Source organism: Dromiciops gliroides, chromosome 4 (assembly GCF_019393635.1).
Source record: "Dromiciops gliroides isolate mDroGli1 chromosome 4, mDroGli1.pri, whole genome shotgun sequence".
Classification (NCBI taxonomy): Eukaryota; Metazoa; Chordata; class Mammalia; order Microbiotheria; family Microbiotheriidae; genus Dromiciops; species Dromiciops gliroides.
Window position 1 is genome coordinate 447,316,045 of NC_057864.1, and position 10,275 is coordinate 447,326,319.

Genomic DNA, 10,275 nt, shown 5'->3' on the forward strand with positions numbered 1-10,275 from the left:
CGTGGTGGATGGAGCACCAGCCCTGGAGTCAGGAGGACCTGAGTTCAAATCCGGCCTCAGACACTTAACACTTACTAGTTGTGTGACCCTAGGCAAGTCACTTAACCCCAATTTCCTCACCAAAAAAAAATTTAAAAAAAAAAGACCTCATAGAAGACATAGCATTTGAGCTTGGTCTTGAAGGATGGGTCAGATTTTAAAATGTGAGACTGAAGTAGGGACTAGCACTTCATGTATGAGGAATACCCTTGAGCAAAGTCACCAGATACCTTTGGAAGATGAAGAGTAGTTTAACTTGGCTGAAGTGTAGAATACGTGAAGGGCTGTAATGAACAAGTTGGTATAAAGCCAAATAATGGGGTGATCTTGAACATGAGGCTGAATATGAACTTTAAAAAAAAGAAACCCAAGAAATTTTTAAGTGACTAATAATAGATTAAATGAATCAGAGATTTCTCTTGCTTCATTGAGTTTTAAGTGCTGAGTGTTCAACCAGGACAGAAGGCCCTTAAAAAGTCTTCTCTGAGACTGAGGATAGAAGGAAACAAATGTTTGGAAGCAAAGATGGAAATAAAGGTGAAAAAAAGGGCAGAACAGGTTTGAGGATTAAGACATTACCACCCACAGTTTGGGTTTAGTTATTTCAGGGCTGTACTTGAGATCATGATAGGATTAGATTTCGACTCAACCCCCAATTCCAGGGACCACTTAACACCACTTAAGCCAATAACTATCTGGCTTCACTCCCCTCCCCTGTCCTCTTCCCCCTCTTCCAGGATCTTCACTATGGATAATTTCACACACTCCACACCTTTCTGCACAGCCCTTGGACAGTTCACTTTAGGTCAACCTTGGTGAAGGGCAATCTGAGCAATGCCATGGTGATTGGCTGTCATTCCAGAAGGAAAAAACAATTAAATCATCTGACTTTTGTGGATTTACATCCCCAACATATGAGATAGAAAGTGTCACATATTGGGCAGGGAAACAAAGTGTAACATCAAACTAAGATTCCCGTTCTCCTGGCCCAGGAGTTTGCCATAAGCAGAGGGAGAAAGGAGTCACACTTTCCTTTAAATTTTACAGAGCGAGGTCTAACCCTTTCCTCCAGAACTTTGTGGTCAAGAATGCTAGGCACAAGGCATGTAGCCCAGAAGCAATCATTGTCCAGTATCCCACCAGCTCAGCAGGATGCTGGAAGTAGGAAAACAGGTCTCTGCTCTGCCTTGAACACTGACAGCTGTGGCTTCTTGCTGGGGAATTAAGCACGTGGCTAGGATTCCAGCTCAATTTGGCCCCAGAAGGCCCACAGCCCAGGATATCTCCAATGGGATCGTCATTATTGATGGTGCTTCTTTGTTCTTGGCTTTCATCCTGGCATCTCAGATGCTGGCATTTTTGGATCCCCATGGGCTCAGAGCCATTCCCCTGTGATGCTAAGCTACCATGTAATTTTCATTATTGCTGGAAGGATGTTGCTACTTTAAAGCAGAGGCTGAGCACACAAGCAACTATGGAACTGTGTACAAATTCCACTCCATTGAACTGTGAGGATCTAGAATTCATTAGCCCGGTTTTTCTTTTCTCTGGGCCTTTATTTCCAGCAGCTGCTGCTTAAACGCATGAGTGGGGAACACATTTAAGTTGCCTCTGGGGCAGCCACAGATTAAGGAGATTATAGAATCATAGATTTAGATATGGGATGTGCCTCAAAGATCATCTCTAGTCCAAACCCTTCATTTTACAGATGAGGAAACTGAGGCTGCCTCAGAATCACTCAGAGGAGGAATTGACAACTAGGTCAACCTACTCCAGTCCGAGAGCTATTATCAGAGTACCATGCTGCCTCCAAGCATGTGAAACGTGGCTCCCAGAGGCTAATGGGTTTTGGGTGGAATGCAGACAGCACTAGCCTGGGAGTCAGGAGAGTTCAGTTCTAGATCCTGCCACATACTAAGTTATATCACCATTCTGGGCACTCTTTCTTCAACTGTGGAATGAAGTCAGATTAGGTTCTGAGATCTAAGGTTTCTTTCTATCTCTAAAATTCTAAGGGTCTACATTTTCTTCAGTCGTCAATTGAATTTGGGAGACATTCATTTTTTTAATATAAATCTCAGTAGCAGAGGTAGTTGTTGTCCTTAATGTTAGAGGGGTATTGTGGAACAGTGGATGGGGGGGGGTGATTTACGAATCAGAAAGAGGTGGGTTTAAGTCTTATCTGTGACAAATAATGGTTATACACCCCATGGCCGATTCAGCCTCTCTGTCACCCAAGCAGCTCTCTAAGACTCTAAGTTTCAAGGGAGTCGCAGATCTGCATTGGTAGAGGGGACAAAAATGTCTTATTCTCATTATTATTATCATCACAGTTCTTTTGGTGCCTCCTATAGGCAAACTTTTTTGAGTTTCTAAGTTGTTAGATTGTCTTTCTCCTCCCCCATTCCTTGATCAAATTACTTGTAGTTAGTCTGCACTTTATATATACCCTTTTTTGGCAGGACAATGGAGGTTAAGTGACTTGCCCAGGGTCACACAGCTAGTAAGTGTCAAGTGTCTGAGGCCAGATTTGAACTCAGGTCCTCTTGAATCCAGGGCCGGTGCTTTATCCACTGCCCCACCTAGCTGCCCACCTTTATATATACTAATTTGGGGAATGTATTATTTTCTCTTAGTATAAGGTAAGCTCCAAGAGAGCAGGGTTTGTTTTGTTGTGTCTTTGAAACCCTCATATCTAGCACTATCTGGCATGTAGTTGGTTATACCTAAATGTTTGTTGATTAGTAATAGAAATAATGTCTGGGTGATAAAAGAGGCTTTTTTTATACTCCCAATCTTGTTTCTGGTTTATGACCTTGAAAAAGTCACTTACTTATTCCCCACTTTTCCCCTTTGTGAAATGGGATTAAGAATTCATAATTTTTAAAAAATCTCACATGAATGTTATGAAAATAATTGAGTTGATATTTTTCAAAGCAAATTATCTCATCAAAAGCATGCTGCAACATTAATCTATGGAAGTCCCCTCAATGACTTCCTATCTTCCTAGTCAATCGATACCTTAACTAACAAACATTTTTAAGCACTTATTACATCCCAGGCACTCTGCAAAGCATTGTAAATGCAAAGAAATTTAAAAAACAATCCTACCCTCAAGGAGCTCACATTTCTTATGATAAATAGTCAGTACAAATGATGGAAACATTTTTAAAGTTTGAAAACATGTGCAATGTGTAAGACCTCCATGAAAGGGTAGGGTGGGTTATCTTCTCATATCTCTTCATTTACATCTCTTCATTTGTTCTTTAAAATTTTGTTGCATTTACTTTTGATTTTTTGAGTGGCATTCTTTCCATTGACATTGTTGTAGTTACTGTGTTTATTGGTTTTTACTTTTTGGCTCTGCTCATTTTATATCAATTTGTGTAATTCTTCCCATGCTTCTCAGTATTCATTACATGCCACTATTTCTTACAGAAAAGTAATATATTACATTAATGTGCCACAATTTGTTTCATCATTCCCCAATTTATGGGTGTTTACTTTGTTTCCAATTTTTAGCTATCAGAAAAAGTGTTGCTATAAATACTTTGGAGCATATAGAGAATTTTTTTCTTGTCAATGGCTTCCTTGCAGTATAAGTAAGCCCAGGAATAGAGTTCTGAATCAAAGGAATATGGATATTTTAGTTACTTTATTTGCATAATTCTAAATTGCTTTCCAAAATGGTTTTAATATTTCAGAGCTCCACCAACAATGTATTAGTGTGCCTATCTTCCCACAGCCCCTCTAACATTGACTGTTGTCATTTTTTTGATCATTGTTTTTGCCATTTTTCAGAGTTTGAGATGATACCTTAGGGTTGTTTTGATTTGAATTTCTCTTATTATTAGTGATTTGAAGCATTTTATTATTTGGTTGTGAATGCTTTGGCATTCTTCTTTTGAGAATGGTTTATTCATATCCTTTGACAATTTGTCTTTTGGGGAATGACTATTTGTCTTATAGCCATGCTTCTTTATTAAATAGCTCTTATAAAAATGAAAGAAGACTGTTTTTAAGTGTCCATTTGTGAATAGCCAAGTTTAATTCCATCTTTTGCACTTTTCCTGATATCTTCCTTTAAATTGTTAGCATTCTGTCTCTTAAAATTTCTTTGTATTACTTTGCATATCCTTTGTATTTACCTACTCTTCCCCTTAATTCTTCCTCCCAACTAGAAAGGCAAAAAGGTAGAACTCCTTCAGCCCACTTCTTTCTCTACCAGCTGGGATGACTTAGATATGGGATTTTCTCCTCTCCTCAACTCTAGCTCCCTACTTCCTTTGCCCCACATCCTTCTCCTGGGTCAAGATAGAAGAGGAGACTCATCCATAACCTCAGGAGTGAGCTCCATCTGTAGTATTTTAAAGGGTAAGTGGATAAATCCAAACCACATAAAAGTTCTCTGCTGTCTATGTACTTGTTAGAAGGAATAAAAATAAAATCTGCCTCCTGGTATTCTTTGACTATCAACTGTGCTTTTAGATGTTACTTATCCTGTGTAGAATGCAAGCTACTTGAGGGCAAGAACTGTTCCAAATTTTGTCTTTGTATCCCTAGTGCTTAGTTTAGTGTCTTACACAAAATGGGTACTTAATACATATTTGTAAACTAGACTTGAACTCAATTAGTTTTCCTTCTGGCTAAGGCAAATCATCACCTCTAGTTTTTCTACCTCCAAATTATCAATGACAATTCAGAGGCAGCAGGGTGTAGAGGCTAGAATGTTGAATTTCTTTTTTTATTTATTTTTTATTTTTTTGGTGAGGCAATTGGGGTTAAGTGACTTGCCCAGAGTCACACAGCTAGTAAGTGTCAAGTGTCTGAGGGAGGCTTTGAACTCAGGTCCTCCTGAATCCAGGGCCAGTACTCTATCCACTGTGCCACCTAGCTACCCCGAGTATTGAATTTCTTAATTCTTTGCCCTGGAGTTATTGGGACAAATAATGGAAATCCTATCTCACAATTTCGTTTTTTTTCTTAGTCCTGAAAAATTTTTAAAAAATTGAAAAGAAGGGGCTCTGGGGGAATCCTTCTCACTTTGTCTTGGGGATAGTTCTGGCCCTGTTGGAGTTTACTAGATTCCTCTCTGAACCATACTAACCAGCAGGATGCCCCCTAATCAAAAAATGACCTCTAGGGCAGGCAGCCCCAGAACCCTTGGGAATATTCTGTATGTGTGTCCACTCTTGTCATAGTGATGATCTATGTGGATGCATGTGGGCACCCATGGATGAGGTGGGGTGGACTCTATCTCAGGGAAAATGCTGCTGTGTGCAAATCGTAACTGAAGCTGCCTATCCCTTCCATCTTCCTTCACTCACAGCAGCTGCCATCTGTTCTTGTATAGGCCTTGCCACCTGTTGGATGCTACCCTCATACACAAGGTCTTGAACCCAGAGAGATTAGATATATTTATATCTTAAATGACTGAAGGGTAGAGGGAGGGTCGAGAAAAAAAAATGGTTAAAGTGGCTTTCCTTTCCTTCCTTTCCTTTCCTTGTCCCCTGCTGATCACTATCCTTTTCCTACCCCTGCTCTCTCAAAGTTACAGTGAGCAGCTGCTGCCTGCCTGGCTGGGCTGGCCTCCTTACCAATTGCATGACGTCACACATCAATCTTCCATCCTCGCTGTAAATCTCTGCAGATCACATTTCACATTTCCAGAACTCAAGTCATAAAGCTCCTTTCTCTGGTATAATTAGTAATTAGAGGAAAAATGTTAGTGAACTTCTTTTTGGTATAAACAGATACTCAATCCCCATAAGTCCTATGAGGAAACTCCCATTAGGATGGCCCTGTCTTGGGTGATTGACTGCACACGAGCTGTACTTCTTAATTAAATGGCTCTGATGAAAATGAGAGAGGGCTGTTTCCAAGTGTCCATTTGGTTTTTTGAAAAGTCTATCTTCATGTACGGAATTTTTGTCTTAAAAAGAAAAATATTCCTCTCCCCTCATTGTATCAGATAATAAGCCAATGAAAATTTACAATTACTTAAAGGTTCTACTTACCATTATATTTCCTTCTGCCACAGGTTTTATTCACAAATACATAGGATTAGTTTCCAAAGGGTCTCCTCTTGAACTCTGGCTGCTACTAGTTGTTATTTGGACAATTAAGGGCTGCGACTGTTCAATTGTGTTGTAGGGAATGTACAATATATGAAGCCTTCAAGGCACTCTAGTAATAGTCTCTGCTAATCATTTAGTTATGACATTAGTTAAAACACTATGGTTCCCCACCCCCAGAATATCCTAATAAACATTGTTTTCTTAAAAAAACCACTATAGAATTTAAAATTCAGATGAGTGGCCTAGCCCATTTTGTTGTTTGGATTTGATTACTGTAAACTCCGGGCTGGGTGCTACATTAAATAATTCAATGATTAGGCATAATCAAGCAATGTCTGTCCAGCAGTAACCCTATTGGAAATGTAGTGTATGCTACTTTTCCAAACTCCCTGAGCTACAGTTAATCAATCAATCAAACAAGTATTTATTAGAAGCCTACTATGTACCAGCACTGTGAAAAGCACTGGAAATACAAAGATACAAGGGAGATCATTCTTGTCCCCAGGAAACTTATATTCTACCAGGCAAGGGAGAAGGGGATGGAGGGAGGGATACAAAAGATGTTCATAGATAAGTAAATACTTAAAAATGCAAAATAAACACAAAGATATTGGGGGATAGTAACAACTCAGAGAATCAGAGAAACCTTCCTGGATTAGGTGGCATGAGCTGCGTCTTGAAAAAGAGCTAGAGATACCAAGAGATAGAGATGAGGATGGAAAATATTTTAGAAACAGACATCCTGTGGAAACAAGGGAGATGGAACTTCACATATGGAGAAGAACAAGTGAGTTGTTAGCCTTAAATGTAGATTTCAGGTATGTGGCAGGGGAACGTCTAATTAACCAGGAAATACAAGATGGAGCTAGATTGTAAAGGAATTTAAGTGTCAGAGGAGGCTGTATTTGGTCCAAGGGGTAATGGTAATTGAAACTTGAGTAAGGGAGTGACATCTAGACCTATATTTTAGGAACATTGAATTTTCAGGTCTGTGGATGATAGATTGCAAAGGGAAGACACTAGTTGCAGACAGAACAATTAAAAAACTATTACAATAGTCCAGGAAAGCGGGAATTAGGGTACAAACTAAGGTGATTGTGGTGTGAGTAGAGAGAAGGAGATGAATGTGTGAGCTGGTGAAGAGATGGAATCAAGTTGGCAACTGATTTGAATACGGATAATAAGCGGAGGTGAAGAGTTGTTACTTCTAGCTTAGGAAGCTTTGTGATTAGAAAAATGCTAGTGTCCTCAACAAAAATAGAAAAGTTAGAAAGAGAAAGAGGCTTAGGAGGAAAACGAATTAATTCTGTTTTGCACATCTTGAGTTTAACATGTCTACGTGACATCCAGATGAAGATGTTTAAAAGATAGAGTTATGAGACAGGAGTATAGAAGAAAAGAAATTCTAGAGCTGATGAAAGGACATTGGACATTCTGATCCCTAGAGAAAAGTTAGGTCTCTATTAATTACCTAGTAAGACATGACCTGTTGGCTAGAATTATATATCCTAAGCTTATTATGTAATAGAAATATAGGTCTAAATAGTAAAAAAAAAATTGGACTAATACACAGCAAATCCTCGAACCACAAATATAGACCTAAAAATATACTGGAGAATGCAACCAGTGAACCAGAATTATAGCAGAGTAAATTGTTGTCCTCATGTGTCTAGACATAACATTAATTCATAAAAATCTAAGAATTCCGTTTTAATAAGATTCACTGTACCAAATATTTGTAATCTCCAAACTTCATGGATCCAAACATCTTTAAAAATTAGAAAATGAATAGAAAGAGAAAAAATTACATGGCAAAAGAATGACGCATATATTCTTTTCTTTTCTTTTCTTTTTGGTAGGGTAGTGAGGGTTAAGTGACTTGCCCAGGGTCACACAGCTAGTGTCAAGTTTCTGAGGCTGGATTTGAACTCAGTTCCTCCTGAATCCAAGACCAGTGCTTTATCCACTGTGCCACCTAGATGCCCCTGAGGCATATATTCTTGGTGTCATGCCTGATATGGCATTGTGCCAAAGATGTTTTCTATTAGTCTACAAGTAATAACCTTATAAGGCAGCTAGGTAATGCAGTAAATAGAGCTCCAGAGGAAGACCTGTGTTCAAATCCTGCCTCAGACACTTACTAGCTGTGTGACCCTGGCAAGTCATTTGACCATGTTTGCCTCAGTTTATTCATCTATAAAATGAGCTAGAGAAGGAAATTGCAAACCATTCCACTATTTTTGCAAGAAAAACCCAAAAGGGGTCATAAAGTATCAGACACAACTGAAAAATGGTTAAAAAACAAGATAACCTTATATCCTGATAATTTTATTCAGTTGTAAACAATTACTTTATCAACCTGTGCAATAATCCATATAACATTACATATTGAAAAAGTAGAACTGTGACTTGGTCCCTGAACTATTTTTATATTAATTCTATTTAAAAAGATGAGAAAGGGGGCAGCTAGGTGGCACAGTGGATAAAGCACTGGTCTTGGATTCAGGAGGACCTGAGTTCAAATCCAGCCTCAGACCCTTGACACTTATTAGCTGTGTGATCCTGGGCAAGTCACCTAACCCCAATTGTCTCACAAAAACCAACCCCAAAACAAAAAACAACAATAACAACAACAACAACAACAACAACAAAAGTTGGGAAAGCTCTTAGCTCCTCTCCCAAGCTTGGTAACAGGATCCATTGCTTCAGTCGCATCCCTGAAACAAGATGGTGAAAGTTAGAGTCAACAGATTTGGCCGTATTGGACGCCTGGTGGCCAGGACTTCACTCAACTCCAACAGAGTAGACATCATGGCTATCAATGACACCTTTATTGATCTCAACTACATAGTTTATATGTTTCAATATGATTCCACTCATGGCAAGTTCAAGGGCACTGTCAAGGCACAGAAAGTCATGCTCGTGAGCTTCCCATTCAGTTCAAGTATGTCAAGGATCAATGGAAAAGCCATTACCATCTTCCAGGAGCGGGACCCCACCAACATTAAGTGGGGAGATGCTGGAGCCAAGCATGTTGTAGAATCCACTGGTGTCTTTACAACTATCGAAATGGCTGGGGCTCACTTGAAGGGTGGAGCCAATCAGGTCATTATTTATGCCCCTTCTTCTGTTGCCCAAATGTTCATGATGAGAGTGAACCATGATAAATATGATCATTCCCTTAACATTGTCAGTAACACCTCTTGCACTACCAACTGCTTGGCCCCCTTGGCCAAGGTCATTCATGACAACTTTGGCATCGTGGAAGGACTCATGACTACAGTTCATGTCCTTACTGCTACCCAGAAGATAGTAGATAGCTCCTCTGGCAAGCTGTGGAATGATGGGTGTGGTGTTGCCCAGAATATCATCGCTGCTTCTACTGGTGCTGCTAAGGCTGTAGGCAAGGTCATACTTGAACTGAATGGGAAGCTCACGGGCATGACTTTCTGTGTTCCTACTCAAATGTGTCTGTTGTGGATCTGACTTGCCACCTGGAGAAATCTGCCAAATCTGATGATATCAAGAAAGTGGTGAAGCAAGCATCAGAAGGACCCTTGAAGGGCATCTTGGGCTACAGAGAGGACCAGGTTGTATCCTGTGACTTTAAGAGCAAAACCCAGTCTTTTACCTTTGATGCTGGCACTGGCATTGCTCTCAACAACCATTTTGTGAAGCTCATTTCCTAGTATGACAATGAATATAGTTATAGCAACCTTGTAGTAGACCTAATGGTCTACATGGCCTCCAAGGAATAAAGTGCTTTGCACACATTTTTTTGAGTAACAGATACATAGAACCTGAGAGTTGGATGGATAAAATTCAATTTAATTTTTTTTAAAGAGTTAGATGAGGGGGCAGCTAGATGGCATAGTGGATAGTGCACTGGCCCTGGAGTCAGGAGTACCTGAGTTCAAGTCCAGCCTCAGACACTTAATACTTACTAGCTGTGTCACCCTGGGCAAGTCACTTAATCCCAATTGCCTCACTTAAATAAAAAGAGTTAGATGGAATCTCAAAGGCTATATGGTCTAATCCATACCAGAATAAGAACAAAATTCTTCAAATGTTGAAGGTGATCATCTTGGCCTATCTCCAGGCCAAAAGTCTAGTATTCTTTATACAGGTATTCATGTGGCCTGATTTTGAAAGCCTTCTC

General features: G+C 39.6%; 1 pseudogene; it reads left to right on the forward strand.

The window, feature by feature from the left end:
• Positions 1–8,843: 8,843 nt before the first annotated feature.
• LOC122755528 lies at positions 8,844–9,874 on the forward strand (annotated as a pseudogene).
• The last annotated feature ends 401 nt before the right edge of the window (positions 9,875–10,275 follow it).